Source organism: Psammomys obesus, unplaced genomic scaffold (assembly GCF_907164565.1).
Source record: "Psammomys obesus unplaced genomic scaffold, mPsaObe1.curated_primary_1811, whole genome shotgun sequence".
Lineage (NCBI taxonomy): Eukaryota > Metazoa > Chordata > Mammalia > Rodentia > Muridae > Psammomys > Psammomys obesus.
Window position 1 is genome coordinate 8370971 of NW_026585797.1, and position 13594 is coordinate 8384564.

At 36.5% G+C, this 13594-nt stretch overlaps 1 pseudogene; it reads right to left on the reverse strand.

The window, feature by feature from the left end:
* Positions 1-7660: 7660 nt before the first annotated feature.
* On the reverse strand, positions 7661-8037 carry LOC129670654 (activated RNA polymerase II transcriptional coactivator p15-like; annotated as a pseudogene).
* Positions 8038-13594: the final 5557 nt, after the last annotated feature.

Below are 13594 nucleotides of genomic sequence, written 5' to 3' on the forward strand. Positions count from 1 at the left end.
TAATGTCCTAAATTGAACTGACGTATATACCTTGAGCAAATTTTACATTTGTGTGCACAACTGTGCAAGCACCACCAGTTGTCACTGTAGAAAGCATATTGCTGCCCCAGAAACTCCCTGTGTTCCTTTTCTCCCCATGCCCTGGGCAGCCATTGATTTGTTTCTTTCATGAGCAAATTATTTTTTGTATTGTTTCAGATGCAATTGTATTCAGTGTATTATTTTGAGGTTAATTTATGTTATTTTTGTGTGTAATAGTTTATTCTTTTATCCTGGATATTATTCCATTGAATGAAAAATAATACAAAGCATTGTTCCTTTCAGTGTTAGTGGGTGTTGTTGAGATAATTCCAATTTTCTGTTAGAAACAAAGTTCTTATGGACATTTCTGCATAGGTTTTTGTATTGGGTATATGCTCTGGCAAATATTTGCATATAAAATGTTTGAATTATATAGTAGATCTATATACCTTATGTGCTGGCTAATTTTATGACAATTTGACACAAGCTAGAGTCACTGCAAAAAGCCTCAACTGAGAAAATGCCTCCATACGAGCAAAAAAAAAAAAAAAAAAAAAAAAAAGATCAAAAAGCCTGTAGGGCATTTTTCTCAATTAGTGATTGATGTGGGAGGGCCCAGCCCATTATCAGTGAGGCCACCCTGGGCTGGTGGTCCTGAGTTCTATAACAAAGTAGGCTGAGGAGGAGCAAATCAGTAAATAGCATCCCACAAGGGCTCTCCAGTTTCCTGCCCAGCTTAAATTCCTGCCCTGACTTCCTTTAATGATAAACAGTGATATAGAAGCATAACTGAATAAACCCTGTCCTCTCCAACTTGTTTCTGGTCCTAGTTGTTTCCTCACAGTAATAGTTAACCTCTCTAAGATACCTTATTTACAATTCCCATGCTTTTAAATCTCTTCCATCAATCTATGAGAACTCTAACCCCTCCCATATACAATTTTAAGCACAAGACTCATTCATGGAACGTCTCCAGCAGAGCTGCAATTTAGATTCTGACATCTGGCATCTTTCCAAGAGAGCTTACTAGCCATTTGCAAATTCATGGGAAATATCCGCTCAAGTCTTCTGTCCTCTTTCTGAGTGGAGGTGTTGCATTGTAAATGTATCATGGGCACCCACAGTTAGATGGTTTCTGCGTTTTGACCAGTTGTCAAATGTAATGGTTGCCATCTGCTTCACAACGAAGTTTCTTTGATGAGGGGTGAGAATGGCACTTGTCTGTGGACATATGGATATGTGTGTTGAGAATGATACTGTGGTTTTGGAAATAAGAAGGTAGTTGGAAATTATATTGGTTTAGGAAAGTATCAGTTATAGGTTCTCTAGAGTCCATAACCTTACTAGGCAAGGGTTTGCAGTACCAGGAGTGGATTCCCTCCTATTGGAAAGGCCTTAAGTATCATTAGATGGCTGTTGATTACCCCAAGAAATAAGTGTCACTATTGTACCCTTGGGGATACTTCGCTGTGTTGGCCATTTTTGTGATTCATAGGTTTTACTGCTGGTAGTATTGTTAATTGCTTGTCTCCCTTGGCAGCTTATATTGTATTTTCAGATACTATAAAAGCTAGTCCCCAGGAAGGAGGCTTCCAGGTAGTGTCCACTTAGATTCTTCTAAACCTTACGTCTGAAGTGGATGGTGCATTCAGCAATGGGGTCTCACCTTTAAGTTCTGGAAGGAACCCAAGGACAACAGTGATAGTCTGTATCGATCTGGGAGATGCTTACACTCCCCTGACCAAAAACTTGAAGTGAGGTTTTCCATGTTTTATAGGAGATTTCTGTTAGATAGTCCATGGCTCTTAAGAAAGCATTATCGCCCCAAGAGGCATCTCATATAAATAGTTTATATCTGTATATTCCCTTTTGTATATTATACATGTACTTCTAAATAAATATAATATTTCCCTGTGGTTCCTGTTCATTTTTCCTAACTTTCAGGGCGAGTTTCTTCATCTTTGCACTGTTCTGAGAGAAAGTGTTCATTCCTTAGCTATTAGTCTAGTAACTTCATGTATTTAGTAGTTATCTCTTATTAGTTTGAGGAGGTTCTATCACTAGAATTGGGGAAATAACTGTAAATTGCTTTTAAGTTGGGTGTAGGTTTTTGTCAGTTGCTTTTTTCTGTGTCAACAGAAGTTTTTGCTTTAATTTGGCTCTGTGAAAAATTATATTGATTTTCTGATTCTAACCCAGTCTTGATCCTTGGTTAAAAACTATTTTGTCATGATGTAGTATTCTATTATATATTGCTGCATTTAATTGGGTATTTTCTTTACTGCTTTATATGTATTCATGAAGAATAGTGGAATGTCTTTATTTGGTTTACTATTCCTAAAATAATGATCTGAGAATTGTGTTAGAAGATGTGCTTGGGATTTTTTTTCTTTTTCTTTTTCTTTTTTCCTGGATGTCCAAGTATTTTAACTATAATATAAATAAATATAAATAATTTCTTTTTTATCTGGGTACCTTGAATTTATTATTTCAGTGGTCATTTCCAAGTCTTTTCTAAATATTAATTACAGTTTATTTACTTTGTGTCCCAGCTGTAGCCCTTCCCTTATTCCCTCCCAAACCCCGCCTTCCTCCCTCATCTCCTCCTTGCCCCTCTCTAAGTCCACTTATAGGGGAGGTCCTCCTTCCCTTCCATATGACCCTAGCTTATCAGGTCTCACCAGGGCTGGCTGCAATGTCCTTCTCTGTGGCCTAGCTAAGCTGCTCCTCCCACAGGAGGCTGGGGAGGTCAAAGAGCTAGAATAGAGTTCATGCTAGAGACAGTCCCTGTTCCCCTTACTAGGGAAGCCACTTGAATACTGAGCTGCCATGGGCTACATCCGAGCAGGGGTTCTAGGTTATCTCCATGCATGGTCCCTGGTTGGAGAATCAGTCTCAGACAAGCCCCTGTGCCCAAATATATTTGGTCCTTGTGGAGCTCCTATTCTCTCCAGGTCTTACTAACTCTCTCTTCTTTCATATGATTCCCTGCACTCTGCCCAAGGTTTGGTTATGAATCTCAGCATCTGCTTTGATACCCTGATATGTAGAGTCTTTCAGAGGCCCTCTATGGTAGGCTCCTATTCTGCTTGGGAATTTTTTTAAAGGCCAAATCATTGCTCTTATAAATGTTTGATAGAGTAATTGTCTCAGATTTTTCTTTATAGGAAGATTTCTTTAAAACTATAACTTCCATTTATTTAATAGATATAATATCATTCAGCTCATTTTTTTCTTTTACAGTAGGTTTTGGTATTCTGTATCTTTCATGGAAAATGTTTATTTCAGTTATTAAATCCATACATACTAGTTTTAATGATATTTCTGTAATCCAGTTGGATGTTTATCACTTTTATTTATGTAGAAACTTTCAGAGAACCAAATTAGGATCCAGTGACTTCCCCTCTGCTTGGTTTTGAGCCAGTGTCTCACTACATAGCCCTTGAAGGCCTAGAACTCACTATGTAGACTAGTGGTTCCCAACCCTCCTACCATGGGACCCTTTAATACAGCTCCTCATGTTGATGTGGCCCCAACCACAAAATTATTTTCATTGCTACTTTATAACCGTAATTTTGCTACTGTTGTGAATCATAGTGAACATGTGGCATATGGCTGCTGTGAAAGGGTTGTTTGATCCCAAAGGTGTTACAACCCACAGGTTAAGAACTGTTTTTCAGTACAACTTGAAATCGGGAATGGTGAGCCCTCTGGCAGTTCTTTTATTGTTCAGATTGTTTTAGCTCTCCTATGTATTTGCTCTTTGAAGATCTGTGAGGAACTGTGTTGGAATTTTGATGGGGATTGCATTGAATCTGTAAATTGCTTCCGGTAGGATGGCCATTTTTACTGTTAATCCTACTAATCCTTAAGTATGGGAGATCTTTCCATCTTCTGGTATTGTCTTCAATTTATTCTTCAAAGACTTGAAGTTTTTATCATACATCTCTTCCACTTGCTTGGTTAGTATTACATTAAAATGTTTTATATTATTTGAGGCTACTATAAAAGACATTGGTTTCCTAATTTCTCAGTCCACTTCTCATTTGTATATAGTAGGGCTACTAATATTTGTGAATCAATTTTGTAACTTCCTACTTTGCTGAAAGTGTTTCTATTATGTTGATGAAGCGATTCTCTCAGTTTGGGCTTCTTTGTTGATTCTATTTTCATTTTCAGTTTTTGGACAGTTTTATTCATTTCTTCCATTGTCACTTTTCCTTGGTTTCTTTAAGGGTCAGTTTTGAAGAAAGAACCATGAGCTGCTAAGAAGATAGGGTTTTGTATTTTTTTTGTATGTGTTTGTGTGAAATGTTCTATATAAGTTTCCTAAATTAATTTAATTTATGATATTATTTAAATCCAGCTTTTCAAGACTTTTTTTTCCCCGAATGCTCTTTCTAGTAGCGAGGGTAAGGCATGAAAGTCACTCTCACTGTGTTAGGATCAGCGTGTAATTTTATGTGAAGTAGTGTTTTGGTTTTTTGTTTGTTTGTTTTTGTTTTTTAAGAACATGAATGCCCTTGTGTTTGGCGCCTAAATGTTTAGAACTACAATATCCTCTTGGTGGATCTTTCCTTTATGAGTATGTACTGTCCTTCTCTGTCACCTCTTAGGTTGGATTGAAGTCTGTTTTGTCAGATAATAATATGGTTTCATATGATCTTGGTGCATTTGTTTCGGATATCTTTTCTCATTCTTTTACCCTATGGTGATAACTCTCCTTGATGTTTCTTGAATACAGCAAGAAGATGGATTCTGTTTTCTATTACAGTCTGTTAGGCTGTGTCTTTTTATTGGGAATTTTTACCATTAATTTGAGAGTTATTAAATGAGCAATATTTAGTGATTCTTATTATTTTGTTGTTATGTTGTTGTTTTTTCCTACTCTTGATTTACTCTTCTAGGATTATTTCTTTCTTGTGTATTCTTGGATGTGGTTAACCTCTTTAGACCAAAGTTTTTCTGCTAGTGCCTCTGTAGAGCTGGAGTAGTAGAGAGAAATTGCTTAAGTTTGGTTTTATCATAGTATGTGGGTTTTTTTTTCCCCCTTCAATTATGATCGTTTTAATGGAACATTAGTATGAGCTGGCATCTGTGATGTCTAGAGTTTGTATAACTTTTTGTCTTCAGAGTCTCCATTAAAAATCAGGGTTTTGGGGGAAGGAGGGGAAAATCAGGGTTTTGTGGTGCATGCCTTTAATCCCAGCACTCAGGAGGTAGAGGCAGGTAGATCTTGGTGAGATCAAGGCCAGCTTGGTCTACAGAGTGAGTTTGAGGACAGCCAGGACTACACGAAAAACTCCTGTTGGGAAAAACAATTTTAAAAAGTCAGGTGTGATTTTAGGAGGTTTGCCTTTGTGTGTTGCTTAGTCTTTTCATACCGCAGCATCCTTTGTTTTGTACATTTAATGTATTGATTACTATGTGTCATGGAGAATTTCATTTGTGGTCCTGGGTTTTGGTGTTCAGTACACTTCTTGTATATCAATAGGAGCCTTATATGAGTTGGGAAGATTTTCTGTGATTTTGTTTAAAACATGATCTATGTATTTCTTTCTTCTCCTTCCTTTGTATCTTCCTCTTCTTTTCATATCCATAGGTGTTTTTTTTTTCAAAGTGTCCAAGATTTCCTGGATGTATTGTGACTATTTTTTTTATATTTAACATTTTTTATTGAACTATTAATTTTATCTACCTTGTCTTCAACTCCTAAGATTCTCTCTTCCACAATGTAGCCACTCCTGATGAGTCCTGATAGACTAGGATCAGAAGGAAGGAGAGGAAGACCTCCCCTAGCAGTGGACTTGGGGAGGAGCATTCGTGGAAATAAGGGAGGGCTAGTGGGATTGGGAGGGGGGGAGGGAGGGAGCTACAGGGTGGATACAAAGTGAATAAAGTGTAATTAATAAAAATTAAAATAAAAAATATTTAAAAAAAAGATTCTCTCTTCCATGTCTCATAATGTGTTGGTGAGGCTTACCTCTGAGGGTTTTGTCTGACATCTTAATATTTTTCCAGTTTTATTTTAGTTTGAGGATTTTTCTTGGTGATTCTATTTCTTTGTTATATTCTATTTTTGCACCATGAGCTGTTTTCAATATTTCATTCACTGTTTGAACGTTTCACTGACAGATAAAGCAAGTTTTCTTTCTGGGTATTGCACTCCAACAGTCTCTGCTTCCATGTGGCCCACAGGACTCTCTGGAATGAAACCCAATTTGATAGTTCCAAATCTGGCTTCACTGTCTGTATACATTTCGTTTTCTTCCTAGTTTCATTATATTAACTAGGACTTCCCTGGATGATGTTGAGGGGAAGTGATGAAAATAGACATTCTTGATTTGTTACAAATGATCCTAAAAAGGAATCATCTAGCTTCTTGCCATAAAGTTTAGTATTAGGTATGTGTCATAACAAATCAAGATGGCATTGGAAGCACTGGAAATTATGGAAACTATCTCCATTTTCCACAATTTTTTTCAAGAAAAATAAAGTTACTAAAATATGGTAAGTGTTAAAAGGTGAGAATTTTAGAAACAGCCTGAGGTTCACAGTAAAATTAAGCTAAAAGTATACAAATTTCTGATCTCTAACCTACCTTCACATACCATTACTCACCCTTCCCCAGGGGCATATTTGCTAGAATTGGTGAACCTGCATCTGCACATAATTATCACTCAGAAGTCCATAATTTACATTATAGTTCATTAATTGATAATTCATAGTCCATGTATTTGAGCAAATGGGATGATTACATGTATCCAGCCTTACAGTGTTTTTCAGCCCTACATGTTTTTAATTTCCAAACTAAATTTAGAACAGAAGTTGATTCCAAAAGTACATAGGGTAAAGCTGGGCTGTGTGAAGTCAAGTGAAATATTGGAGCAGAAGTAGAAAACTGGCCAGGGAGTAGGTATGAATGTGACAACTGGGACCCAGTACCATGGTACTCAGAAGCAGGAATACACAGTGGTACAGCTCACATGATAAGGAATGGGTCTGATAGTTGAAAAGCCAAAGAGCAAGGTTGATAGAGATGCTGCTCTTTTGAGTAGCATGGGCGATGTGAAGCAGAGCTTCAGGGTATCCATGTCACTCCTGAGACTCTGCAAACTCTACTTTCAGGAAACAGAGCAAATGACACTCCTCCTAAACCAGAACCCTGCTATTCAGAAAAGACACCATTAAGACAGTAGACAAGCTAGCTAGTACCTCCACACAGTACCCACACATCCACATTCTAGTCTGTCTGTCTGTCTGTCTGTCTGCTAACTCATTCCTTTTCTAATTTCCCTTTTCCAAAACACCAGACTGGTCAGATTACAGAATATCTGTATCTCAGCTTCTCTTGAGCTAGGAAATACATTCGTTATTTAACTGTATATATTTACCTCTTTCTTTTAAGCTTTGTAATAATACGATTTTATTTTACAGTAGGTAGGTATCACAAAGCAATCGTCTTTAATAAAGTTAACAAAATATACTAGTGCACATTTATAAAAACTAATCACCTTTCAAATTGTTCTGCAATCCAAACATACAGCAGTGTGAAATACAACATTTAGAAAACAAAATCCAATGCAAAAAGACAGATTTTTTAAAACTGTAATAGTGCAGGATTGATGTGGTTTCGATTTTACAGCTTTCTAACTGTATCGTCTATGTCAGAGACCTGTTTCTTCAGATGACTCCACTGTTCCATCTTAAGAAATGATTCATTTCTTTAACTTCATATTCTGAATCCATCCAATATTCTCTAATATCAATTAGAAATTTTCCTCTGAAGCCCTGAACACTGACATACCATGTTTCTCTGATCTGAAACATGCTATTGTCTCTTTTGCTGCTGCTGTGTTTGGAAGATACCAAAGCTCTAGATGCCTCACCAGGCTTTTGTTTCTTCATAGGTATTTCTGGAAAAAATTACTTTTTTCTCTTTAATGTTTCTTCACCTCCACTGTCAGAATCACAGCCCGAAGAGCTTTCAGAAACAAGTTCTTTTTATTTAGGCATTGTTCCCTGCTCCTGATGTCCAGCAGCCTGTAGCTCACGTGTTGGCTCCAGACTCTGCCTTGTCCCTTTCAGTTTGTTTTTAATGGAGGCTACCTGCCTTCCCTCTGCTTCCTTTGCCCCTACCATTTGCTCTTCTAGAAACATTTGTCTTCTTCACTTTTTGGTTCTCAACTCAATACCAATTACTGCTATTACCCTGGTGCTTTTTATTTTGCATTGTCTTTTTCCTCTTTATTCATACCCAAAATAACTAGTATATTTGTTCACACACTACTGTCAGTGACCTCTTAAAATGATTGGCACCAGAGAGGTGACTAACTTTTTATTTACCCATTACTGAAACTTTGTTGCTGGTTTACTTACTGATAATGATGTCAGTTTTAAAGACAATATGCTAATTGATGAAGAGTACTAGAAATAATTTGTAGTGCTCCAACAATCAGGCTAGTTGAGGATAAGCCTAAAATAAGCAAGTCCTTTTTTAAACAGTAGTCCCTCTCCCTAACATATAAGCCCCCATCCCTAACATACATGCTATCTCCAAGTGATAGTTACTATTACAAACAGCCCCTCTGAAAGAGTAAAACTAGTATAAAGGAAATAAAGAAATAAAAATTTTAAGCAATAAAACAAATTCATTTAGTAAACAAACTCTAGATCCTTAAGTTTCAACACAAAACCACAAATAACATGGTAGCATAAATCCTCTAAAATTATTAATTCTATAGTAATGGTTTAAAAGTGGGAGTAAATTATATGAAAATCCAAAAAAAAAATCTCAAAGAAGGGTTACAAATAAATTAAATGGTTACAAAAAAATTAAAGAGAACCCAAAACTGTTGGATGAATTTCAAAAAAAATAAGCATACAAATGATTGAAATATAGGTTGATGCAACATCTAAAAGAAAAATACAGTAAAGAAGTAAAAATTCTGGACTAAGCATAGCCCATGATTTAATTCCCTTTAATTCCAGCACTCAGGAAACAGAGGCAGATATATCTCTGTGAGTTCAAGATCAATCTGTTCTACAAAAGAGTTCTAGGACAGCAGGGTCTGTTACACAGAGAAATCCTGTCTCAGAGAGAGAGGGAGAGGCAGAAGGAGAGGAAGAGGAAGAAAATGAAAGAAGGAAGGAAGGAACGAAGGAAGGAAGGAAATAAAAATTTTGAAAAAAAAAACAAAGCTGAAATGTTGAAAATAAAAAATTTAAAAATGCAGTAAACGCAACAAACACCCCATAAAGTGTCTCACCAATAGGTGAGGGCAGAAATTGATCATGGTGGCAGACACCTTTACCCCCAGAATTTAGACAGAGTCAGTCAGATGTCTGTTAGCTCAAGGTTAGCCTTGTCTATATAGTGAGTTCTAGGTTAGCCAGAGTTACACAGTAAGATTCTGTCTCAAAAAGAACATTCTAACAAGGACAAGGATAAGTTAATAAAATATATATGAGTGAGACTTTCAAGATTTTTGAGGCATATTGGGGGAAAAAACCCCAAGAATCATTGTCATAAAAGAGTTAGATTTCATTTTTTTAAGACAGAAAACATTTTTAACAAAATATGGAAAATTTCCCTCAAATTAAGGAAATATAAGTTAGTGCAGATAAATGAAACATTTAAAACCCTGAACAGGAGATCAGAAAAGGATACTTTCTTGTCATAATCAAAACACTAAATATGCAGAATAAAAAAAGTGTATTGAACGTAGAAAAATATATATATTTCATTTTGTTGTTATTGTTGTCTGTGTGTAAGTTTATGAGTCTTCCACCCCATTGGTTCTTACCTCCTCTTCTTTAGAGTTTCCTGAGCCCTGAGAGGAGGAATTTAATGGAGACATGCCAGTTAGGATTGACTGGTTAACGTCTCTCACTCTCTGGACACCAAGGAAGCAAAGTCTTTGAGACACAACAGAACTGACACACATAAGAACTCACAGAGACTGTGGAAACAGCATGAACAGGGCCTAGCAAAGGAAATATTTGTTTCTCCAGTGGAGTCTCACTGTGAACACACACCACACTTAAGGGCAGACCCCCATGCCCAACAGTAGAAGGCCAACATAAAACAAACTCAGTGAAATTTCTTTTCTTTTTGTCTCATAATGCTTTGCTTGAGAATTTTTTAATCCTACATGCATTTTTCTTATATATTATGTTTGCAATATTGTTGTTATGGGATTTCTTTGTGTGTGTATGTTTCTGTGTCTATATATTTCTTGTATTTTTCTTCACCTCTTTGTTTTTTCTGTTCATTTGCTTGTTTTGTCCTATTTGTTTTTTATTGTTGTTATTATTTTTTTAATCATTATTATATATGCCTGTTTGTTTTTAATGAAAGAAATCAAGAGAGTGTGTGAATTTGGGAGTATGCAGAGATGAAAGGAGCTGGGAAGGATTGGAAGAGAAGAAACTATAATAAGAATATTTGCTCAACCATGTTTGTAGCAGCCTTATTTGTAATAGCCAGAAGCTGGAAACAGCCCAGATGCCCCTCAGTGGAGGAATGGATGCACAAATTGTGGTATATCTACACAATGGAATTTTACTCAGCAATAAAAAACAAGGAAATCATGAAATTTGCAGGTAAATGGTGGGATCTAGAAAAGATCATCCTAAGTGAGCTATCCCAGCAGCAGAGGGATGCACATGGTATATACTCACTCATATAGACATATAATATAGGATAAACCTACTAAAATCTGTACACCTAAAGAAACTAATCAAGAGGGAGGACTCTTGCTAAAATGCTCAATTCCTATCCAGAAAGGCAAAGAGGCTGGACATCAGAAGAAGGAGAAAAGAAGGAACAAGTCAGGACCCTGACACAGAGGACCTCTGAAAAGCTCTGCCCTGCAGACTATCAATGTAGATACTGAGACTTATGGGCAACCTTTGGGCAGAGTGCAGGGAATCTTAGGAAAGAAGTGGGAAACAGTAAGATCTGGAGAGGACAGGAACTCCACAAGGAGAGCAACAGAACCAAAAAATCTGAGCACAGGGGTCTTTCCTGAGACTGCTATTCCAACCAAGGACTATGCATGGAGATAACCTAAGACCCCTGCACAGATGTAGCCCATGGCAGTTCAGTATCCAATTGGGTTCCATTGTGATAGGAACAGGGACTGTCTCTGACATGAACTGATTGGTCTGCTCTTTAATTACCTCCCTCTGAGGGGGAAGCAGCATTACCAGGCCACAGAAGAAGACAATGCAGCCACTCCTGATGAGACCTAATTGACTAGGATCAGAAGGAAAGAAAAGAAGTCCTCCCCTCTCAGTGGACTTGGGGAAGGGCATGCATGCAGAGGGTGGAGGAAGGGAGGGATTGGGATGGGAGGAGGAAGGGAACCAAGGGGGGGGGATACAAAGTGAGTAAAGTGTAATTAATAAAGAAAAATAAAATAAACAAAATAAATACATAAAAAGAAAAAAAGAATATGGTGTGTGAAAGATATTGATTTCAATAAAAATGGAAAGTATAGGCCAGCCTAGCCTACAAAGCAAGTCCAGGACAGGTGGGATACACAAAGAAACACTGTTTAAAACAAACAAACAAAAAGTAGAAAAAGAAACTCACTAAGGAAAACCCATCATAATAAGAATAGATTTTTTTAGTATGTGTGTGTGTGTGTGTGTGTGTGTGTGTGTGTGTGTGTGTGTGTGTGTGTTTGTATGTGTAAAGAGGACTAGGAATAATTTATTTCAAGTTTTGGGAAGGCAACAATTGCCAGCCTTGACTATTGTACTCAACAAAACTCTCTGTCAGAATTGGAAGAAAAGCAAAGCTAGCTCTACCAAATATACTTGAAGGAATTCTTCACACTAAAGAGGAAAGAGGAAGATAAATACACCTATGAGCCTAGTGAATAAACTCTACTAGAATAATAGTAAAACTAAAGAAAACAGTAAAACATCAAACTACAAAATCATCGAAATGACAAGAATTAGTGCACATCTTTCAATAATAACACCGAATAATTAATAGTCTCAATTCCCCAGTTAAAAGATATAGTATTTTTACTTAGAATATAAAAGTAACTAAAATGTTGAACAAAGAAATAAATAGCTCAATAAAAATGTGCTATGGACCCAAACAGAAAGTTCTCAAAATAATAAATGCAAATAGCTAATAAATATTTTAAGTAGTCTGTATCCTTAGCCATCAATGAAAGTCAAATTAAAACTACTTTAAAGTCTATTTCATACAGTCAGAATGGTTATTACTAAGAAAACAAAAACAGCAAATACTTGTATGTGGGAGAGTAAACATTTATTTTTTTTGTTAGCAAGAATATAAACTAGTGTTATCAGCATGAAAATCAATGTGGATGTTTCTTAAAAAGCTAAACATAGAATTATTTTATGACCTGACTGTACTACTCCTACTCATACCCAAAGGCCTCTGTGTCTGTCCACATGTTCATTGCAGATATGTTTACAATACCTAGAAAATAAAAATCATTCCAGATGTTTATCAACAAATGAATGGATAATGAAAGTTTAATACACATACACAATGAAATTTTATTCACCTATAAAGATGAAATTATAAAGTTTGCACAAAAATTGACAGAACTGCAAAGTATAAGAAAGGCCCAGAGAAACTGTTCACTCTCTAGTGTGGTATTTTTGCTTCTATACTTTTAATTTTTCATTTATTTATTATTGGTGTGTGTTTATGTGCACGTGTGTGTGCATGTGTGTGTGCTCAAGAGTGTGTGTGTGTGTGTGTGTGTGTGTGTGTGGTTGTGTTTGAGGGCATCTATGTGCCACAGCATGAATATAGAAGTCAGAGGACAGTTTTGGAGAGTAGGTTCTCTCCCTTCAAGTGTGAGTGAAGATCAAGCTAAGGTCATCAGGCTCAACGTGCAGGCACTTTTATCCCCTGAGCCATCTTGCCAGCCCCTAGCTTCTAATTTTATATATGTATATTTATGTGGAAATGAATACAGAGGTCAGGAAACTGGAAGGGGTCTTGTGGGACGTGAAAAGGAAGCTTTAAGGGAGAGAGTGAAAGTAAACCACCTGAGACACAAAAGTACATGGGGGAATACTGAGTGTAAGAAAGTAAATGCAGGGAGGGAGTGTGGGGTTGGGGAGAGAATGAGGGAGCGGGATACAGCTGGGACACAGAGTTAACAAAATGTAACTAAAAAGAAAAATAAAATTAAAAAAAAAAAGAAAAGAGAGGAACCCCCCCCCCCAAAAAAAAGAAAGTAAATGCAATAAAGGGAAAAAAGATGAGAAGAGGAGGGGTGGAAGGCAGTTATCAGTCTGCATATCAAAAAATGCCATAAGCACATGTTTTGAAAGCTAATTAAATATATATATCAATTTAACTTAGTTTTTTACTAGTACTCAAAACAATACATATTAGTGGGTGATAAGTCATATTTCACTATATACACTTCATAGTGTTTGAACCGAGTTAAATATACTTATGTGCTAAAATATTTATTGTTTTTTAAATATTAAAAATCTCTGACATTCAGCTCTGGTACAAGTTGATAAGCTGGAGTAGATGGGAAGGGGGGCTTTCCTTTGCTGAGGA